At 46.5% G+C, this 23,698-nt stretch overlaps 1 protein-coding gene across 2 annotated transcripts in view; it reads left to right on the top strand.

Annotated features, from left to right (window-relative positions):
- LOC139275325 (uro-adherence factor A) overlaps positions 1–23,698 on the top strand; it is a 292,625-nt gene that overhangs the window by 162,611 nt on the left and 106,316 nt on the right. The window contains exon 3 of one of the 2 annotated variants that reach the window (XM_070892632.1): positions 23,145–23,215. The exons of the other annotated variant lie outside the window; for it this stretch is intronic. The gene's annotated coding sequence lies outside the window, so the exon portion shown is untranslated. The remainder of the gene's footprint in view (positions 1–23,144; positions 23,216–23,698) is intronic. 2 annotated transcript variants of the gene reach the window in all.

Here is a 23,698-nt window from a genome sequence, read left to right on the forward strand (position 1 = left end):
GCGAAGGTATAGATCTACTTGGTCCCAGAGGCACGACCCATTCACCACAAGGCGCGAGCGGTACCACACACGATGATGGAGTGAGTGGAAATCGAGCTGGACAGGCTGCAACGCGAGGGCATCATCTCCCCAGTGGAATTCAGCGAGTGGGCCAACCCGATTGTTCCAGTACTCAAAAGTGATGGCACGGTCAGAATTTGCGGCGATTATAAAGTAACTATTAATCGTTTCTCGCTACAGGACCAATACCCGCTACTGAAGGCAAATTACCTATTTGCGACGCTGGCAGGAGGCAAGACGTTCACCAAGCTCGACCTGACTTCGGCCTACATGTCGCAGGAGCTGGAGGAGTCTTCGAAGGGCCTCACCTGCATCAACACGCACAAGGGACTGTTCATCTACAACAGATGCCCGTTTGGAATTCGGTCAGCTGCAGCGATCTTCCAGAGAATCATGGAGAGCCTACTCAAGTCAGTACCACGCACGGTGGTTTTTCAGGACGACATATTGGTCACGGGTCGGGACATCGTCGAGCACTACAAAACCTGGAGGAGGTCCTCCAGCGACTGGATCGCGTAGGGCTGCAGTTGAAGAGGTCGAAATGCGTCTTCATGGCAACGGAAGTGGAGTTTTTGGGGAGAAAGATCGCGGCGGATGGCATTCGGCCCACAGATGCCAGGACAGAGGCTATCAGGAACGTACCCAGGCCACAGAACGTCACAGAGCTGCGGTCATTCCTGGGACTCCTCAACTATTTTGGTAATTTCTACCGGGGTTAAGCAACCTCTTAGAGCCCCTACATGTGTTATTGCGTAAAGGTGAGAACTGGGTATGGGGAAAAAAAAACAAGGAATTGCTTTTGAGAAAGCCAGAAACATTTTATGCTCCAAGAAGCTGCTTGTACTGTATAACCCGTGTAAAAGACTCGTTCCAGCATGTGATGCGTCGTCGTACGGAGTCGAGTGTGTATTACAACAAGCTAACGTTGCGGGGAAGTTGCAACCTGTCGCCTATGCTTCCAGGAGCTTGTCGAAGGCCGAGAGAGCCTACAGCATGATCGAGAAAGAGGCATTAGCGTGTGTGTTCGGGATAAAGAAAATGCATCAGTACCTGTTTGGCCTCAAATTTGAGCTGGAAACCGATCACAAGCCCCTCTATCCCTGTTCACTGAAAACAAGGGGATAAAGACCAATGCCTCAGCCCGCATACAAAGGTGGGCACTCGCACTATCAGCGTATAACTCTACCATCCGCCACAGGCCAGACACCGGGAACTGTGTGGATGCTCTCAGTCGGCTACCATTGCCCACCATGGGGGTGGAAATGGCGCAGCCTGCAAACATGTTGATGGTGGCACAGCCCGCAGACTTGTTGATGGTCATGGAAGCGTTTGAAAATGATAAATCACCTGTCACAGCCCGCCAGATTAGGACTTGGACAGCCAAGATCCTCTGCTGTCCCTAGTAAAAAACTGTGTACTGCATGGGAGCTGGGCCAGCAGCCCCGTTGAAATGAAAGAGCTAATTAAGCCGTTCCAGCAGACTGCCTGTTGTCGGGTAACCGCGTAGTCCATTCAGGCAGACTGCCTGTTGTCGGGTAACCGCCTAGTGCTACCCAAAAACATAAGAACATAAGAACATAAGAATTAGGAACAGGAGTAGGCCATCTAGCCCCTCGAGCCTGCTCCACCATTCAACAAGATCATGGCTGATCTGGCCGTGGACTCAGCTCCACTTACCCGCCCGCTCCCCACAACCCTTAATTCCCTTATCGGTTAAAAATCTATCTATCTGTGATTTGAATACATTCAATGAGCTAGCCTCAACTGCTTCCTTGGGCAGAGAATTCCACAGATTCACAACCCTCTGGGAGAAGAAATTCCTTCTCAACTAGGTTTTAAATTGGCTCCCCCGTATTTTGAGGCTGCGCCCCCTAGTTCTAGTCTCCCCGACCAGTGGAAACAACCTCTCTGCCTCTACCTTGTCTATCCCTTTCATTATTTTAAATGTTTCTATAAGACCAACCCTCATCCTTCTGAACTCCAACGAGTAAAGACCCAGTCTACTCAATCTATCATCATAAGGTAACCCCCTCATCTCCGGAATCAGCCGAGTGAATCATCTCTGTACCCCCTCCAAAGCTAGTATATCCTTCCTTAAGTAAGGTGACCAAAACTGCACGCAGTACTCCAGGTGCGGCCTCACCAATACCCTATACAGTTGCAGCAGGACCTCCCTGCTTTTGTACTCCATCCCTCTCGCAATGAAGGCCAACATTCCATTCGCCTTCCTGATTACCTACTGCACCTGCAAACTAACTTTTTGGGATTCATGCACAAGAACCCCCAGGTCCCTCTGTACCACAGCATGTTGTAATTTCTCCCCATTAAAATAATATTCCCTTTTACTGTTTTTTTTCCTAAGGTGGATGACCTCACACTTTCCGACATTGTATTCCATCTGCCAAACCTTAGCCCATTCGCTTAACCTATCTAAATCTCTTTGCAGCCTCTCTGTGTCCTCTACACAACTCGCTTTCCCACTAATCTTTGTGTCATCTGCAAATTTTGTTACACTACACTCTGTCCCCTCTTCCAGGTCATCTATGTATATTGTAAACAGTTATGGTCCCAACACCGATCCCTGTGGCACACCACTAACCACCGATTTCCAACCCGAAAAGGACCCATTTATCCTGACTTTCTGCTTTCTGTTAGCCAGCCAATTCTCTATCCATGCTAATACATTTCCACTGATTCCGCGTACCTTTATCTTCTGCAGTAACCTTTTGTGTGGCACCTTATCGAATGCCTTTTGGAAATCTAAGTACACCACATCCATTGGTTCACCTCTATCCACCATGCTCGTTATATCCTCAAAGAATTCCAGTAAATTAGTTAAACACGATTTCCCCTTCATGAATCCATGTTGCGTCTGCTTGATTGCACTATTCCTATCTAGATGTCCCGCTATTTCTTCCTTAATGATAGTTTCAAGCATTTTCCCCACTAAAGATGTTAAACTAACCGGCCTATAGTTACCTGCCTTTTGTCTACCCCCTTTTTTAAACAGAGGCGTTACATTAGCAGCTTTCCAATCCCCAGAGTCCAGAGAATTTTGGTAGATTATAACGAATGCATCTGCTATAACTTCCGCCATCTCTTTTAATACCCTGGGATGCATTTCATCAGGACCAGGGGACTTGTCTACCTTGAGTCCCATTAGCCTGTCCAGCACTACACCCCTAGTGATAGTGATTGTCTCCAGGTCCTCCCTTCCCACATTCCTGTGACCAGCAATGTTTGGCATGGTATTTGTGTCTTCCACTGTGAAGACTGAAGCAAAATAATTATTTAAGTTCTCAGCCATTTCCACATTTCCCATTATTAAATCCCCCTTCTCATCTTCTAAGGGACCAACATTTACTTTAGTCACTCTTTTCCATTTTATATATCTGTAAAAGCTTTTACTATCTGTTTTTATGTTTTGCGCAAGTTTACCTTCGTAATCTATCTTTCCTTTCTTTATTGCTTTCTTAGTCATTCTTTGCTGCCGTTTAAAATTTTCCCAATCTTCTAGTTTCCCACTAACCTTGGCCATCTTATACGCATTGGTTTTTATTTTGATACTCTCCTTTATTTCCTTGGTTATCCACGGCTGGTTATCCCTTCTCTTACCGCCCTTCTTTTTCACTGGGATATATTTTTGTTGAGCACTATGAAAGAGTTGCTTAAAAGTCCTCCACTGTTCCTCAATTGTGCCACCGTTTAGTCAGTTTCCAGTCTACTTTAGCCAACTCTGCCCTCATCCCACTGTAGTCCCCTTTGTTTAAGCATAGTACGCTCGTTTGAGACACTACTTCCTCACCCTCAATCTGTATTACAAATTCAACCATACTGTGATCACTCATTCCGAGAGGATCTTTTACTCGGAGGTCGTTTATTATTCCTGTCTCATTACACAGGACCAGATCTAAGATAGCTTGCTCCCTTGTAGGTTCTGTAACATACTGTTCTAAGAAACAATCCCGTATGCATTCTATGAATTGTTCCTCCAGGCTATCCCTGGAGGGCAGGGAGACGTTCATCTTGGATCTCTACAGCACACACCCGGGTATAGTAATGATGAAAGCAATAGCCAGATCCTACGTGTGGTGGCTCAGTATCGACTCTGACTTAGAGTCCTGTGTACGGCAATGCAGCATATCTGCTCAGTTGAGCAACGCGCCCAGAGAGGCACCATTAAGTTTGTGGTCCTGGCGCTCCAGACCATGGTCGAGGATCCATGTCGACTATGCGGGCCCGTTTCTCGGTAATATGTTCCTGGTGGTGGTGGATGCTTTTTCAAAATGGATTGAACGTGAAATAATGTCGGGAAGCACCGCCACAGCCACCATTGAAAGCCTGAGGGCCATGTTTACCACCCACGGCCTGCCTGACATACTGGTCAGTGACAATGGGCCATGTTTCACCAGTGCCAAATTTAAAGAATTCATGGCCCGCAATGGGATCAAACATGTCACCTCGGCCCCATTTAAACCATCCTCCAATGGGCAGGCAGCGCACGCAGTACAAACTATCAAACAGAGCCTGAAACGAGTCACAGAAGACTCACTCCAAACTCGCCTGTCCCAAGTACTGCTCAGCTACCGCACGAGACCCGACTCACTCACAGGGGTGCCCCCGGCTGAGCTACTCATGAAAAGGACACTTAAAACCAGATCTCTCGCTGGTTCACCCCAACCTGCCTGATCAGGTAGAGAGCAGGCGGCAGCAACAAAATGTAAACGATGGTCGCGCCACTGTGTCACGGGAAATTGATCTGAATGACCCTGTGTATGTGCTAAACTATGGACATGGTTCCAAGTGGATCGCGGACACGGTAATAGCTAAAGAAGGGAGTAGGGTGTTTGTAGTCAAACTAGACAATGGACAAATTTGCAGAAAGCACCTGGACCAAACGAGGCTGCGGTTCACATACTGCCCTGAACAACCCACAGCAGACACCACCTTTTTCGAGCCAACAGCACACACCCAAAGGATCAATGACACCACGCCGGACCAGGAAATTGAATCCATCACACCCAACAGCACAGCAAGGCCAGGCTCACCCAGCAGCCCTGCAGTGCCAACAACACGCCAGCCCAGTGAGGGCATAGCCAACACACCAGAACAGACATTTGTACCGAGGCGGTCCACCAGGGAAAGAAAGGCTCCCGACCGCCTCACCTTGTAAATAGTTTTCACTTTGACTTTGCGGGGGGGAGTGATGTTGTGATGATGATCCCAGCATCCCTTGGGAGCACTGTATATAAACTGGCCCTTAAGGCCTGTTACTCACACTGGCGTATCTTAATAAAGACTAAGGTCACTGTTACTTTAACCTCCCTGTGTGCTGTCTCATCTGTGTTAGGAACACAACAGTTAGTATGCAGATACAGCAAATGATCACGAAGGCCAATGGTTTCGTGGCCTTTATTACAAAGGGGATGGAGTATAAAAGCAGGGAAGTCTTCCTACAGCTGTACAGGGTATTGGTGAGGCCAGAGCTGTAATACTGCGTGCAGTTTTGGTTTCCATATTTACAAAAGGATATACTTGTTTTGGAGGCAGTTCAGAGAAGGTTCACTTGGTTGATTTCGGAGATAAGGGGATTGACTTATGAGGAAAGGTTGAGTAGGTTGGGCCTCTATTCACTGGAATTCAGAAGAATGAGAGGTGATCTTATCGAAACGTATAAGATTATAAAGGAGCTTGACAAGGTGGATGCAGAGAGGATGTTTCCACTGATGGGGGAGACTAGAACTAGAGGGCATGATCTTAGAATAAGGTGCCGCGCATTTAAAACTTATGTTTCTATATTTCTTTGAGATGAGGAGAAATCTCTTCTCTCAGAGGGTTGCACATCTATGGAATTCGCTGCCTCAGAGAGCTGTGGAAGCTGGGACATTGAATAAATTTAAGACAGAAATAGACAGTTTCTTAAACGACAAGGGGTATGGGGAGCGGGCAGGGAAGTGGAGCTGAGTCTATGATCAGATCAGCCATAATCTTATTGAATGGCAGAGCAGGCTCGAGGGGCCGTATGGCCTACTCCTGTTCCTATTTCGTATGTTCTTATGAAGGAGTTGTCTTATGAAGAAAGGTTGAGCATATTGGGCCTATACTCATTGGAGTTTAGAAGACTGAGAGGCGATCATATCGAAGCGTATAAAATTCTGAGGGGGCTTGATAGGGTAGATTCAGAGAGGATGTTTCCCTTGGTGGGGGAATCTAGAACTGGGGGCGCAGTTTCAGAATAAGGGATCGCCCATTTAAAATGGAAATGAGGAGGAATTTCTTCTCTCAGAGGGTCGTGAATCTTTGGAATTCTCTACCCAAGAGAGCTGTGGAGGCTGAGACATTGACTGTATTTAAGGTGGAGATAGACAGATTTTTGAACGTCAAGGGTTATGGGGAGCGGGCGGGAACTGGAGTTGAGGCCAGGATCCGATCAGCCATGATCTTATTGAATGGTGGAGCAGGCTCGAGGGGCCAAATGTCCTTCTCCTGCTCCTATTTCTTATGATCTTATGTAAATCAAGCGCTATCACTTCCCTTAGAGCGCTAAAGTGAGTGAGAGGGGCGGTAGTGGCAGAGCGCTGAAGAATGTTCTGTCCAGCGCTGCCGTTTTTGGTAACTCCTTCCCTTGCTTAAGGGTTTGAATCAATCAATCCTCATGCTATCTCTGTGGGGCCACGAGACTTGCGCTACGTGTATAACAGCCCCAAGCACTCGAAGAGAGTGCAGGGCTGAGGAATCGCTGCATCTAAACAAATAAGGAGGCACCATACTGGGGAGAGAAATAAACATTGCCCTACCTGACCACCACTTTAAATATTACTTCTCAAGTGGCCTGGTGAGGTAACAACGCCTCCTGCAGCTGCCGTTGTTGACGCCTGGCAATGCTGCAGGGGGCGGGAGCGAATATCACATCCGGGGCGCTAATGGGGTGCTGCGCACCAAATGATGTCATGATCTACGGGATGCAAGAGAGTGAGGTGAAAAGTGCTAGCACCAGCGCAAAACTGCCAGGGTAGTTCGCAGGCGTCGATGAGTTCGCTGCGCCCAATCAGTAACCCCCTTAGTGCCCCGTTACCAACCCCCGCAGGCACTAACAGGAGGCACAAATCAGCTCAATTTTTCCTCCTTAGTCTTTAAAAGCACTACAGACTCCCAGCAGCTGCTAAATATTGTTGGACAGCAAAGTAATTTGCTGATGGGAGCTCTCTGGCAATTTCCATCAAATTACTTGATGGCCTCTCTCACCAACAGCATTTGCCCAAATTGAAGCCAGCTGTAACCACTGGGCACTACATCAGGGCAGTAGCTAGAAGAAGCCCAACTGACTTCTCTGATGAAGATCTCCCAGACTTACTCCAAGAGGTACAAGACAGGAGCCTCACATCCCTGAGGCTTCCTTTCACTAAGCTGGACACCAACATCAATCATATCACCGACAGGGAGCTGGCACTGACACTGACTCCCAACTCCCTTGCATCCGGGACTGATCCACAGTGCAGAAATATTTCACAAGGGCAGCCAAAGATAGCATGTTACCACAGACTCCCTGCTCACCCTGGGCCCCACCATATACTTCACTCTCTTAAAGCTACACTATGGGTAAGGGTGCCTCAAATACACACCAACTGCCTCAGACAACCCAAACCCACCTTCCTCTACTCTAACACCCTCATACCCACATCACCTCTCCCATAACTCTGGCCATCCAGGCACAAGGAGACCGGGATGTTTAAATACACAAATGTTTGAAAATGGCAGGACAAGTGATAAGGAGGCTAAAAAGGCATAGTGGATCCTGGGCTTTATAAATAGAGACATAAGGGGAGAAATTGCTTAGGCCTCGCTTGGGGCGATAGCTTTTGCCGTCGCACAAAAGTATCGGCGGGAACTGCACAAGGGACTCTGACGTGAACTTCCGGTTTAACTCTCCAGGAAGGAAGTGGAGCACTAAATCAAGTGCTACCACTTCTCTTGGGAACTCTAAACATAGAAACATAGAAAATAAGTGCAGGAGTAGGCTATTCAGCCCTTCAAGCCTGCACCACCATTCAATATGATCATGGCTGATCATGCAACTTCAGTACCCATTCCTGCTTTCTCTCCATTCGCTTTGATCCCTTTAGCCATAAGGGCCATATCTAACTCCCTCTTGAATATATCCAATGAACTGGCATCAAAAACTCTCTGTGGCAGGGAATTCCAGAGGTTAACAACTCTCTGAGTGAAGAAGTTTCTCCTCATCTCAGTCCTAAATGGCTCACCCCTTATCCTTAGACTATGACCCCTGGTTCTGGACTTCCTCAACATCGGGAACATTCTTCCCTCATCTAACCTGTCCAAACCCGTCAGAATTTTATATATTTCTGTGATATCCCCTCTCATTCTTCTAAATTCCAGTGAATATAAGCCTTGTCGATCCAGTCCTTCTTCATATGTCAGTCCTGCCATCCCAGGAATCAGTCTGGTGAACCTTCGCTGCACTCCCTTAATAGCAAGAATGTCCTTCCTCAGATTAGGAGACCAAAACTGTACACAATATTCAAGGTGTGGCCTCACCAAGGCCCTGTACAACTGCTGTAAGACCTCCCTGCTTCTATACTCAAATTCTCTCGCTATGAAGGCCAACATGCCATTTGCCTTCTTCACCACTGTGATATCTTCACAGAACACAGCACACATAGCTTTCTAACATGGCAGGCAGCTCTCTCGGAAGTCTCCGGAACGCTAGTTCTATTTAATTATTAACTCTGTAGTTGCAGTACACAATACGTTCACATCCACAGTGTGGCGCTACAAACATTACAAGCTCACAGACATTACACTTCGCCCTCCTTAATGAAGAATAAGGATAAGGGGTAAGCCATTTAGGACCGAGATGAGAAGAAACTTCTTCACCCAGAGAGTGGTGAACCTGTGGAATTCTCTACCACAGAAAGTTGTTGAGGCCAATTCACTAAATATATTCAAAAAGGAGTTAGATGTCGTCCTTACTACTAGGGGGATCAAGGGGTATGGCGAGAAAGCAGGAATGGGGTACTGAAGTTGCATGTTCAGCCATGAACTCATTGAATGGCGGTGCAGGCTCGAAGGGCCGAATGGCCTACTCCTACACCTATTTTCTATGTTTCTATTACAAACATCATACATAACTTGCATGTTTATATATAACACAGGATATAGACTTATTTTTTCCATATTTGCAAATTTAACTTAACCACTTGTTTTCTGTTTTGAAGAGGATACCTTCGCTCTTGAACAGAACCTTCCAAACATGGTGTCGAATCTAAACACAATCGAGGCTCATCCTGAGAAACGTTTTTCTCCACGGAATTTCCTTGGTTTTCATTTGAACTCACTCTAAATTCAGGCTCTTTGTTTTCCTGACTCGGACTCAGACTTACATTCTGACTTTCTCTTGGATTTGTTTCTAGTACATTGGATGCAGGATATGCTACTGATGTATCAAAACTATCTGATGAGTCAGAAATAATTGAATCATTCCCACCTTCAACTCCTTCCATTTCTGTCGGTAAAATATGATCAATGTGAACAAACCTAACCTGTCCATTATCAAACATCTTGACCAAATATGTGCGAGGACCACATATATTCACTACTCTTCCCAGTAACCACTCAACCATTTATGGTGATGGTTCTTCACTCTCACCTTCTGGTTTAATTTCACACTTCTCTCTTTTACTCTACCTCTATAATGATTCTCTTTCTGTCTTAATTGTTCCTCTTCTACGGACTGTGCCAAATTTGGCTTTAACAACGAGAATCTGGTTCGTGGCTGTCATGAGAAACAACTCTGCTGGTGTTCTACCAGCAGTTGTGTGAGGAGTATTATGATATGTAATCAAAAAATTAGCCAATTTGTGATCCAATGGCAACTTTCGTTTCTTTGGATTAGGATCTAACACTTGTTTTATGAGGGCACGTTTTACAATTTGTACAATGTGCTGTGCTGCACCATTCGAGGCAGGGTGGTACGGTGGAACCTTGGTATGTTTCACACCATTTTTGCTTGTGAACTGTGCAAATTCTTCTGAACGAAATTGTGGTACATTATCCGAAACAATTTCTTCTGGAAGGCCAAATGAAGAAAATAAACTTCTCAAAATGTCCAATGTTTTACTTGTTGTTATTTTCCACATTGGGAACACCTCAGCCCACTTAGAATAGCTGTCAATCACAATGAACAATTGTTGTCCTTCTAGCTCAGCAAAATCAATGTGTAGCCTTTGCCACACCCCGGGAGGCCATTTCCATGGCTGTAATGGTACTGATGGTGATTGCTTGCTTACCAATTGACATGTCGTACACTGTCTCACGATGTACTCTATATCTTTATCAAGACCTGGCTACCATACATAACTGCGCGTAAAACTCTTGGTCAAGCACATTCCCAGGTGCTGGTCATGGAGGTCTCCTAATAATTTGGACTTGAATTTATTTGGTATAACCACTCTTGCACCCCACATGATACAATCTTTATCGTCTGATAATTCATTCCTTTGAATGAAGAATGGTTGAATGCCTTTGTCTGATATCTGGTTTGGCCATCCATTTGCAATGTAATCATACACCTTTGACATCACTGGGTCACGTTGAGTTGCTCTACCAATCTCTTCAGCTGTAACTGGCAGTTCATCAATGTATGAAAAATAGAACACCTCTTTCCTATCGGGTGTAACTTGTGATGAGGAAGGCAATCTAGACATAGCTGTGACCAGTTGATCGTCTGTATTCAATATCATATATATATACTGACAAAGTCAAAGCCCATCTCTGCATTTGGGCTGCAGCTAATGTTGGAACTGGGGACTTTGGATGGAGGATTGCTGTTAGGGGCTTATGGTCCGTAATGATGATGAACTTATGGCCATACAAGTATTTGTGAAACTTCTTGACCCCAAAAATTAATGCCAAAGTTTCCCTTTCAATTTGCGCATAATTCCTCTCACTGGCACTGAGAGTGCGTGAAGCAAAAGCAATTGGTCTCTCCTCCCCACTACTTGATACATGAGAGATCACTTCCCCAACTCCATACGGAGAGGCATCACATGCTAGCTTAATCTCCTTAGATATGTCATAGTGAACTAACATAGCGCTCTCTACCAATTTGCTTTTACACTCTTTGAATGCTGAATCGCATTTTTTTGACCACTTCCAATGGACCTGTTTTTTCAATAGCTCATTCAGTGGATGTAATACTGTAGCCAAATTTGGTAGGCACTTCCCATAATAGTTCAAAAGACCCAAGAATGAACGAAGTTCAGTGACATTCCTGGGAGTGGGTGCATTTCTAATTGCATCCAATTTTTCCATGGTTGACTGTAAACCATCTTTGTCTACTCTGTACCCGAAGTACTCCACCAAGTTTTTAAATAACTCATACTCTGTGCTTCTATAGCCGTTTGAGGATTTCATTCAATATGTTATTATGAATTTGCCTATTTGATGCTGAAATTAGTATGTCATCTAAATAACATACTACCCCTTCAATACCTTGCAAAATCTGGTCCATCACTCCTTAGAATATGGCAGGGGTGGAAGATACTCCAAACGGTAGCCTATTAAATTGATATAGGCCTCAATGAGTATTTATAGTAAAGCATGACTTGGACTCCTCATCTAGTTCAAGCTGTAAGTAGGCATTCATAAGATCCAGTTTTGAGAAGATGTGACCACCTGTCAGTGTTGTGAACATATCTTCTATATTTGGCAATGTATTGGGGACATTGTAATCACCACACAATCTTACCTTACCATCGGACTTAGGTACAACAACAATGAGCGTAGCCCAATTACATCGATCTATCTTACAAATAATGTTCTCAGTCTCTAGTCTTTTAAGTTCTTGTTCAATTTTCTCCTCGAGTGCATATGGTACAGAATGTGGCTTGCAGTAAACCGATCTAGCATCCTTCTGTACCCTAACACTCGCCTTGAAGCCTTGGATCGGACTGCCCGGTTCGCAGAACACCTTCGGATACTTCTTGATAACATCATCCGTTGATGCAAACCTCGCTTCCGCATGGAAAATCTCACTCCAATACAGCTTCAGTGATCTCAACCAATTTCTTCCTAGTAAGGCAGGCTTGTCTCCTTTCACTACTATTAGAGGCAAGTTCTGAAATTGATCCTTATATTTCAACGGTACGGTGATACGACCTACCACAGGAATTTTCTCTCCTGAGTAGCCTCGCAGCTCCATCTTGGATTTCTCCAATGGGAAATCATGCAATTTGTCGCGGTATAGTGACTCCGGTACCACACTCATGGATGCACCCGTGTCAAATTCCATTGGTATCTTGAATCCCGCGACATCTATATGGATTTTGATACTTTCCGAATCGCTGTCCGTTAACCTCGTGCTGCTGATGATGTGTAACTCTAACATCCCCACGTCCTGTTGTTGTTCTTCCATGCTATGTAGTCTCTGGGGATTTCTACTCATAGCTTTGAACGCTGGACTCATAGCTTTGAAAGCTGGTTTATCCTTCAGTCGGCATGCCTTCGCAAGATGCCCAGTCTTTCTGCTGAAAAAACAATCTGCCTTCACATATGGACAACTTTGAGCAGTATGTTGTCCCAGGCACCTATAGCAAGACGTTGATGCTCTGTTAGAATTTCCAGTTTCTGAGATTTTGGGCCCCCACCACCTTTTAATTTGAATCGGCAGGCGATTTACCTCTGTTGACTGACGACCGTAATTATTATGAAATTCTTGGCAATATTGATCAGCCATGATCATCGACCTCGCTGCCTGACAAGCAAGCTCAAAAATCAAGTCATCCGTCGTCAATACCTTTCTTCTGATCGCATCCTTTCTCACCCCACAAACAAAATGATCCCGCAATGCTCAGTTTTGAAAGTTTCTGAAATTACAGTGAATAGATAGCTTTTTTAATGCTACAATGTAATCACTGATAATTTCATCAGTCTTTTGATTCTGAATCCCGAAACGATAGCTTTCAGCAATTTCTAATGGTTTGGGATTATAGTGCTGCTCCAGCTTCGTTAAAATCTCTTTAAGCGTTGTGTCCTTTGGCTCGACAGGCACAAGCAGATTTACAAGGGTTTCATACAATTCCGGTCTAGCTGCAGATAAGAAGATAGCTCGCTTACATTCCAATATCGCCTGATTCTGGTCTGCATTGTCTAGAACTTCGATTATGTTATTTGCAGTGAAATACATTTCTAGCCGATCCACATACGATTCAAAACGTTCCTGGTCGTGTCTATATTCACCCAAATGTCCCATTACACCTGCGGGTGCTGCCATTTTAATTTATAGCTGTTCACTCAGTGTGCTATATTTTACCTCGGATTTTGTAGCTTTTTCCAAAGACAGAAGCTTCCAACTTGTCTCTGTCGGCTGGCTGAACCCTTCACCAACAAAATTTCAGCTTCAAGTCATCCGAAAAATCCCACCTCGCCGCCAAATGAGATATCTTCACAGAATACAGCACACACAGCTTTCTAACATGGCAGGTAGATCTCACGGAAGCCTCCGGAACCCTGCTTCTGTTTAATTATTAACTCTGTAGTTGCAGTACACAATACATCCACATCTACAGTGTCGAGCTACAAACATTACAAGCTCACAGACATTAAAACCGCCTGCTGTACCTGCATGCCAACTTTCAATGACTGATGTACCATGATACCCAGGTCTCGTTGCACCTCCCCTTTTCCTAATCTGTCACCATTCAGATAATATTCTGCCTTCCTGTTTTTGCCACCAAAGTGGATAACCTCACATTTATCCACATTATACTGCATCTGCCATGCATTTGCCCACTCAACTAACCTGTGGAAGTCACCCTGCAGCCTCTTAGCATCCTCACAGCTCACACCGCCACCCAGCTTAGTGTCATCTGCAATCTTGGAGATATTACACTTAATTCCTTCATCTAAATTATTAATGTATACTGTAAATAGCTGGGGTCCCAGCACTGAACCTTGTGGTACCCCACTAGTCACTGCCTGCCATTCTGAAAAGGACCCATTTAGTTCTACTCTTTGCTTCCTGTCTGCCAAACAGTTCTCTATCCACGTCAATACATTACCCCCAATACCATGTGCTTTAATTTTGCACACTAATCTCTTGTGTGGGACCTTGTCAAAAGCCTTTTGAAAGTCCAAATACACCACAGGGAAGGGAGGACCTTGAGATAATCACTATCACTAGGGGGTTAGTGCTGGACAGGCTAATGGGACTCAAGGTAGACAAGTCCCCTGGTCCTGATGAAATGTATCCCAGGGTATTAAAAGAGATGGCGGAAGTTATAGCAGATGCATTCGTTATAATCTACCAAAATTCTCTGCACTCTGGGGAGATACCAGCGGATTGGAAAGCAGCTAATATAACGCCTCTGTTTAAAAAAGGGGGCAGACAAAAGGCAGGTAACTATAGGCCGGTTAGTTTAACATCTGTAGTGGGGAAAAAGCTTGAAACTATCATTAAGAAAGAAATAGCGGGACATCTAGATAGGAATAATGCAATCAAGCAGACGCAACATGGATTCATGAAGGGGAAATCATGTTTAACTAATCTACTGGAATTCTGTGAGGATATAACAAGCATGGTGGATAGAGGTGTACCGATGGATGTGGTGTATTTAGATTTCCAAAAGGCATTCGATAAGGTGCCACACAAAAGGTTACTGCAGAGGTTAAAGGTACGAGGAGTCAGAGGAAATGTATTAGCATGGATCGAGAATTGGCTGACTAACAGAAAGCAGAGAGTCGGGATAAATGGGTCCTTTTTGGGTTGGAAATCGGTGGCTAGTGGTGTGCCACAGGGATCGGTGCTGGGACCATGACTGTTTACAATATACATGGATGACCTGGAAGAGGGGACAGAGTGTAGTGTAACAAAATTTGCAGATGACACAAAGATTAGTGGGAAAGCGGGTTGTGTAGAGGACACAGAGAGGCTGCAAAGAGATTTGTATAGGTTAAGCGAATGGGCTAAGGTTTGGCAGATGGAATACAATGTCGGAAAATGTGAGGTCATCCACCTTGGAAAAAAAAACAGTAAAAGGGAATATTATTTGAATGGGGAGAAATTACAACATGCCGCAGTGCAGAGGGACCTGGGGATCCTTGTGCATGAAACTCTTTTTGGGAGTAAACAAAAAACATTAAACCGTGCCCCCCGATCTGGGGGAAACACCAACCATTTACAAGGCTTTTTTTTTTTCCCCCTTTTTTTTTCCTCCAAGTGCCCCCTAGAAAAGGGGAGGGGGACACTAAAAGCACTGGCAATTAAAACAAATTAACTTAAAAACATAAAATCAAATTAAAATTTGGTTGCCGGGCGTGATGATGCACTCCAGTCCCTCCGGTGCCCACCTCTCACGGAAGGCCGCGAGCGTACCGGTGGACACCGCGTGCTCCATCTCCAGGGACACCCTGGACCGGATGTAGGCGCGGAAGAGAGGCAGGCAGTCTGGCTGAACGACCCCCTCGACCGCCCGCTGCCTGGACCGGCTGATGGCACCCTTGGCCGTGCCCAGGAGCAGTCCTACGAGGAGGCCCTCGGACCTACCCACTCCCCTCCGCACAGGGTGCCCGAAGATCAGGAGTGTGGGACTGAAGTGCAGCCAGAATTTCAGGAGCAGCCCCTTTAGATAGCAAAACAGGGGCTGCAACCTCGTGCACTCAATAAAAACATGGAACATGGACTCTTCCAGACCGCAGAAATTGCATGCGGCCTGGGAGCCCATGAACCGGCTTAAACATTTATTGCACGGCAGTGTTCCGTGCACCACCCTCCAGGCCAAGTCCCCGATAAATAGTGGGAGGACCCCCGCGTAGAGTGCCCTCCATCGGGGACCCCCGCCTCCTCCGGACGGCAAGATGGTACGCCATGGCGTGTCCGGACGGCAGGCGAGGATAGCAAAGTTGAGAGTGTGCAGGAGCAGCCCGTACAGGAAACCCCTCTGCGCGGAACTGAAAGGCACGGAGGGGATTTCCCCGAGGCGGCTCAAGTTGTGAGGCGCCGGCCCCCGAGGGAGGTTCCGGGGTTTGGCGCCGATGAGTAATTCCGTCCGGACGGGGGTCCGTTCAGACGGGATCTCCCCACGTGCCTGAGCCTCCTCGATGCACCTAACGGAGTCGGAGCCCAGAGCTCTTTTTAGCGACTCGATGGCATCGACCGAGCGGCGGACGTTGGCAGAATTTAGGCACCGCGCCAGCGTGTCTGGCGCCATTCAGCCCGCTCCTCCACCATCGAGCAGGTCCCTGACCCTGGTCACCTCACCAGCCACAGCCCTCTCGTCCGACCGCCACCCAAAACCTCGGTCGTGGAGGTACGGATTCCCGAGCAGCGGCTCCTGCAGGACGGCCGCCACTCCAGCCGGTGGAGAGCTGCGCTTGGTGGAGACTTTGTTCCAGACCCTGATGAGTTCCTTGTAAAAGGCAGGCAGCTCCCGGAGGGCGGTCCTGACGCCCCCCACACTCACAAACAGGAGCTGCGTGTCGTAGTTGAGGCCGTGCTGTTGGCGGAAGAAATACATCGCCAGAGCACGCCACCTAGGATGGGGCTCAACGTAAAGGTATCTTTGCAGGGTCTGAAGACGGAAAGTCGCAAGCTGGGCGCTGACGCACACCAACGACTGACCGCCCTCCCCAAGCGGTAGACTCAAGACCGCGGCAGAGACCCAGTGCTTCCTGTTGTTCCAGAAGAAGTCCACCAGCTTCTTCTGTATCTTGGCGACAAACGCAGGGGGAGGGGTCAAAGTGACCAGCCGGTACCACAACATGGCAGCCACCAGCTGGTTTATGACCAGCGCTCGACCCCTGTAGGACAGCACTCGGAGCAGTCCTGTCCAGCGCCCTAGGCGAGCGGCGACCTTGGCCTCCAGCTCCTGCCAGTTCGCCGGCCAGGCTTCCTCGTCGGGGCTAAGGTAGACTCCCAGATAGAGGAGATGGGTCGTGCTCCAGGCAAAAGGCCTGAGCTCCTCCGGCAGGGAGTCCACCCGCCACTGACCCACCAGAAGTCCGGAACATTTCTCCCAGTTGATTCTGGCGGAGGATGCGGCCGAGTAAATCTCCTGGCACTCACGTATCCTCCGCAGGTCAGTGGGATCCTCTACCGCGAGGAGCACGTCATCGGAGTAAGCCGAGAGGACGACCTCCACGCCCGGCCCTTGCAGAGCCAGTCCCGTCAACCTCGTCCGCAGGAGGCGCAGGAAAGGCTCCACGCAGACAGCATATAACTGGCCGGACATGGGGCATCCCTGGCGCACCCCTCTCCCATTAAGAATCGCATGCTCTATTGACTGAGCTAGCCAGGCCTGCGCTCCTTGTGCATGAATCCCCCAAAAAAATTAGTTTGCAGGTGCAGCAGGTAATCAGGAAGGCGAATGGAATGTTGGCCTTCATTGCGAGAGGGATGGAGTACAAAAGCAGGGAGGTGTTGCTGCAACTGTACAGGGTATTGGTGAGGCCGCACCTGGAGTACTGCGTGCATTTTTTGTCACCTTACTTAAGGAAGAATATACTAGCTTTGGAGGGGGTACAGAGACGATTCACTAGGCTGATTCCGGAGATGAGGGGGTTACCTTATGATGATAGATTGAGTAGACTGGGTCTTTACACGTTGGAGTTCAGAAGGATGAGGGGTGATCTTATAGAAACATTTAAAATAATGAAAGGGATAGACAAGATAGAGGCAGAGAGGTTGTTTCCACTGGTCGGGGAGACTAGAACTAGGGGGCACAGCCTCAAAATACGGGGGAGCCAATTTAAAACCGAGTTGAGAAGGAATTTTTTCTCCCAGAGGGTTGTGAATCTGTGCAATTCTCTGCCCAAGGAAGCAGTTGAGGCTAGCTCATTGAATGTATTCAAATCACAGATAGATAGATTTTTAACCAATATAGGAATTAAGGGTTATGGGGAGCGGGCGGGTAAATGGAGCTGAGTCCACGGCCAGATCAGCCATGATCTTTTTGAATGACGGAGCAGGCTCGAGGGGCTGGATGGCCTTCTCCTGTTCCTAATTCTTATGTTCTTATGTTACGTACATCCACTGGTTCTCCATTGTCCACTCTACTCGTTACAATCCTTAAAAAATTCTAAAAGATTTGTCAAGCATGATTTCCCTTTCATAAATCCATGTTGACTTGGACCAATCCTGTCACTACTTTCCAAATGCGCTGCTATTTCATCTTTAATAATTGATTCCAACATTTTCCCCGCTATCAATGTCAGGCTAACCGGTCTATAATACCTTGTTTCCTCTCTCCCTCCATTTTTAAAAAGTGGGGTTACCCTCCAATCCACAGGAACTGATCCAGAGTCTATAGAATGTTGGAAAATGACCACCAATGCATCCACTATTTCTAGGGCCACTTCCTTAAGTACTCTGGGATGCAGACTATAAGGCCCTGGGAATTTATTGGCCTTCAATTTATCGAGGAGGTGGCGCGGTGAGTCGTCGAGGTGGCAGCCTATAAAAGGCCCAACAGTCGGGGAGCAGCCAACGGGAGTTCATCGTCGAGGAGGCGGTGTGGTGAGTCGTTGAGGAAGCCAGCTGGTGCAGCTGCAGGGAGAGAAGGCAAAAAAGAAGTAGAAAGAAATCGAAGGGTAACATCACAGCCAAGGGGGTAAGTGATTGGCTGCTGATTGGTGAGTAGTTTTTCTTCTTTTTATTTTCCTTTATCAGTAGGTAACCTTTATCATTGTTACCAAATTAAGTTAATCTAAGGGTTAAGTCATGGCAGGAGAGCTCGGACACGTGTCATTCTCCTCCTGTGCTATGTGGGAACTCAGGGACGCTTCTTGTGTCCCTGACGACTACATGTGCAAGAAGTGTATCCTGCTGCAGCTCCTGACAGACCGCATTGCAGCACTGGAGCTGCGCATGGATTCACTCTGGAGCATCCGCGATGCTGAGGATGTTGTGAATAGCATGTTTAGTGAGTTGGTCACACGGCAGGTACAGGCAGATAAGGAATGGGTAACCAGCAGGAAGAGCAGTGGAAGGAAGGTAGTGCAGAGGTCCCCTATGGTCATCCCCCTCCAAAACAAATACACCATTTTGGGTCCTGCTGGGGGGATGACTCATCAGTAGAGGGCAGCAGCAGCCAAGTTCATGGCACTGTGGGTGGCTCTGCTGCACAGGTGGGCAGGAAAAAGAGTGGGAGAGCTATAGTGGTAGGGGATTCTATTTTAAGGGGAATAGATAGGCATTTCTGCAGCCGCAATCAAGACTCCAGGATGGTATGTTGCCTCCCTGGTGCAAGACTCAAGGATGTCTCGGAGCGGCTGCAGGACATTTTGGAGGGGGAGGGTGAACAGCCAGTTGTCGTGGTGCATATAGGTACCAACGATGTAGGTAAAAAACGGGAATAGATCCTACAAGCTGAATTTGGGGAGCTAGGAGATAAATTAAAAAGTAGGACTTCAAAGATAGTAATCTCAGGATTGCTACCAGTGCCACGTGCTAGTCAGAGTAGGAATTTCAGGATAGCTAAGATGAATACGTGGCTTGAGGAGTGGTGCAGAAGGGAGGGATTCAAATTCCTGGGACATTGGAACCGGTTCTGGGGGAGGTAGGACCAATACAAACCGGACAGTCTGCACCTGGGCAGGACCGGAACCAATGTCCGAGGGGGAGTCTTTGCTAGTGCTGTTGGGGAGGAGTTAAACTAATATGGCAAGGGGATGGGAACCTATGCAGGGAGACAGAGGGAAGTAAAATGGGGGCAGAAGCAAAAGATAGAAAGAAGAAAAGTAAAAGTGGAGGGCAGAGAAACCCAAGGCAAAAATCAAAAAGGGCCACATTACAGCAAAATTCTAAAGAGGCAAAGTGTGTTAAAAAGACAAGCCTGAAGGCTTTGTACCTCAATGCGAGGATCATTCGTAATAAGGGGATGAATTTACTGCGCAGGCAGCAATTAACAAATATGAAATAATTGGCATAATGGAGACATGGCTCTAGGGTGACCAAGGCTGGGAACTCAACATCCAGGGGTATTCAACATATAGGAAGGATAGACAGAAAGGAAAAGGAGGTGGGGTAGCATTGCTGGTTAAAGAGGAAATTAACACAATAGTAAGGAAGGACATTAGCTTGGATGATTTGGAATCTGTATGGGTGAAGATGCGGAATACCAAAGAGCAGAAAATGCTCATGGGAGTTGTGTACAGACTACGAAACTGTAGTAGTGAGATTGGGGACAGCATCCAACAAGAAATTAGGGATGTGTGCAATAAAGGTACAGCAGTTATCATGGGCGACTTTAATCTACATATAGATTGGGTTAACCAAACTGGTAGCAATGCGGTGGAGGAGGATTTCCTGGAGTGTATTAGGGATGGCTTTCTAGACCAATATGTCAAGGAACCAACTAGAGGGCTGGCCATCCTAGACTGGGTGATGTGTAATGAGAAAGGACTAATTAGCAATCTTGGGGAAGAGTAAACATAATATGGTAGAATTCTTTATTAGGATGGAGAGTGACACAGTTAATTCAGAGACGAGGGTCCTGAACTTAAGGAAAGGTAACTTCGATGGTATGAGATGTAAATTGGCTAGAATAGACTGGCAGAGGATACTTAAAGGGTTGACGGTGGATAGGCAATGGCAAACATTAAAAGATCACATGGATGAACTTCAACAATTGTATATCCCTGTCTGGAGTAAAAATAAAACGGAGAAGGTGGTTCAACCATGGCTAACAAGGGAAATTAAGGATAGTGTTAAATCCAAGGAAGAGGCATATAAATTGGCCAGAAAAAGCAGCAAACCTGAGGACTGGGAGAAATTCAGCAGAGAAGGACAAAGGGTTCAATTAGGAGGGGAAGCTTGCCGCGAACATAAAAATTGACTGCAAAAGCTTCTATAGATATGTGAAGAGAAAAAGATTAGTGAAGACAAACGTAGGTCCCTTGCAGTCAGAATCAGGTGAATTTATAATGGGGAACAAACAAATGTCAGACCAGTTGAACAAATACTTTGGTTATGTCTTCACGAAGGAAGACACAGATAACCTTCCGGGAATACTAGGGGACCGAGAGTCTTGTGAGAAGGAGGAACTGAAGGAAATCCTTATTTGTCGGAAAATTATGTTAGGGAAATTGATGGGATTGAAGGCCGATAAATCCCTAGGGCCTGATAGTCTGCATCCCAGAGTATTTAAGGAACTGGCCCGAGAAATAGTGGATGCATTGGTGGTCATTTTCCAACAGTCTATTGACCCTGGATCAGTTCCTATGGACTGGAGGGTTGCTAATGTAACAACACTTTTTAAAAAAGGGAGAGAGAAAGCAGGTAATTATAGATCGGTTAGCCTGACATCAGTAGTGGGGAAAATGTTGGAATCAATTATTAAAGATGAAATAGCAGTGCATTTGGAAAGCAGTGACAAGTCAGCAAGGATTTATGAAAGGGAAATCATGCTTGACAAATCTTCTGGAATTTTTTGAGGATGTAACTAATAGAGTGGACAAGGGAGAATCAGTGGATGTAGTGTATTTGGACTTTCAAAAGGCTTTTGACAAGGTCCCACACAAGAGATTGGTGTGCAAAATTAAGGCACATGGTATTGGGGTTCATGTACTAATGTGGATAGAGAACTGGTTGGCAGACAGCAAGCAAAGAGTCGGGATAAACGGGTCCTTTTCAGAATGGCAGGCAGTGACTAGTGGGTTGCCGCAGGGCTCAGTGCTGGGACCCCAGCTCTTTACAATATACATCAATGATTTAGATGAAGGGATTGAGTGTAATATCTCTAAGTTTGGGCGGCGGTGTGAGCTGTGAGGGGGACGCTAAGAGGCTGCAGGATGACTTGGACAGGTTAGGTGAGTGGGCAAATACATGGCAGATGCAGTATAATGTGGATAAATGTGAGGTTATCCACTTTGGTGGCAAAAACACAAAGGCAGAAATTATCTGAATGGCAGCCGATTAGGAAAAGGGGAGGTGCAACGAGACCTGGGTGTCATGGTTCATCAGTCATTGAAAGTTGACATGCAGGTACAGCAGGTGGTGAAGAAGGCAAATGGTATGTTGGCCTTCATAGCGAGAGGATTTGAGTACAGGAGCAGGGAGGTCTTACTGCAGTTGTACTGGGCCTTAGTGAGGCCTTACCTGGAATATTGTGTTCAGTTTTGGTCTCCTAATCTGAGGAAGGACGTACTTGCTATTGAGGAAGTGCAGCGAAGGTTCATCAGACTGATTCCCGAGATGGCAGGATTGACATATGAGGAGAGACTGGATCGACTGGGCCTGTATTCACTGGAGTTTAGAAGGATGAGAGGGGATCGCATAGAAACATATAAAATTCTGACGGGACTGGACAGGTTAGATGCAGGAGAATGTTCCCGATGTTGGGGAAGTCCAGAACCAGGGGTCACAGTCTAAGGATAAGGGGTAAGCCATTTAGGACCAAGATGAGGAGAAACTTCTTCATTCAGAGAGTTGTTAACCTGTGGAATTCTCTACCGCAGAGAGTTGTTGATGCCAGTTCATTGGATATATTCAAGAGGGAGTTAGATATGGCCCTTACAGCTAAAAGAATAAAGGGGTACTGAGGTGAGCAATCAAGCCATGATCTTATTGAATGGTGGTGCAGGCTCGAAGGGCCGATTGGCCTACTCCTGCACCTATTTGCTATATTTCTATGTTTCTAATCGGTAAAAAGCACCAGAGGCAAGATGAGGAGAAATTATTTTACGCAGCGAATTGTTACAATCTGGAATGCGCTGCCTGAAAGGTGGAAGCAGATTCAAAAGTAACTTTGAAAAATTAATTGGATATATACTTGAAAAGGAGAAATTTACAGGGCTATGGGGAAAGAGCAGGGGAGTGGGACTGATTGGATCGCTCTTTCAAAGAGCCAGCACAGGCTCGATGGGTTGAATGGCCTCCTTCTGTGTTGTATGATTTTATGATAACAACTGCCACACACTCCTTAACTGACACTCTTATCCTCGCACACATAACCTTCCACCCCATAGCTAAAAAATAAGGAAGTGTTTACTGGTCTCATGATTGGTTATTTATGTACATTACATTAAATCAGGAGATCGACTACTCAGTAGGCTCAAATTTCTTCTCACAGGTGAGGATTCCTGTCAAGGTCTTTCTGGGCTAAAGAGATCTGGTGTCATCTGGTCAGGTGTGTAAAAGGAGGTAAGGCTGAGCTGCTGACACTAGTTGATGAGTCGATGAAGACGTCCTGCAGAATTTGATGCCACTTGCATCGGCGAGTTAGGACATGGTTTGGTTTGTATCACAGATGAGCTGGACATATGTAGAATTGAACGGCTTGGCATTCACATATGTCAACAGATGCTTGGTCGATGCCTTCAGTGCCAGGTGCATACCATCATGGTGCTCTACACCCTGGGGAATCTAGCTATCCTGTAGAAGTTCCTGCCTTTGTGCCTCTGCTGCATGTCATTTTAGTTGCTATGGACAGAGCATTAGGGCAGTAGAGCAAGTCTGCAGATCTTTGTGATGAAGTTGGCAAAGTTACCCAATGGCATCCTTAGAGAGGCACAGCCATTGGGTGCACAACTCCTCAGAGAGGTCCTCATAGGACCACCGTGGTCTGTACACACATTGGGGAGTGTCGTATCGAGTGGGCTTCTGTCCTTGGCCATGCTGCCTGAT

This window comes from Pristiophorus japonicus, chromosome 10 (genome assembly GCF_044704955.1).
Source record: "Pristiophorus japonicus isolate sPriJap1 chromosome 10, sPriJap1.hap1, whole genome shotgun sequence".
Classification (NCBI taxonomy): domain Eukaryota; kingdom Metazoa; phylum Chordata; class Chondrichthyes; family Pristiophoridae; genus Pristiophorus; species Pristiophorus japonicus.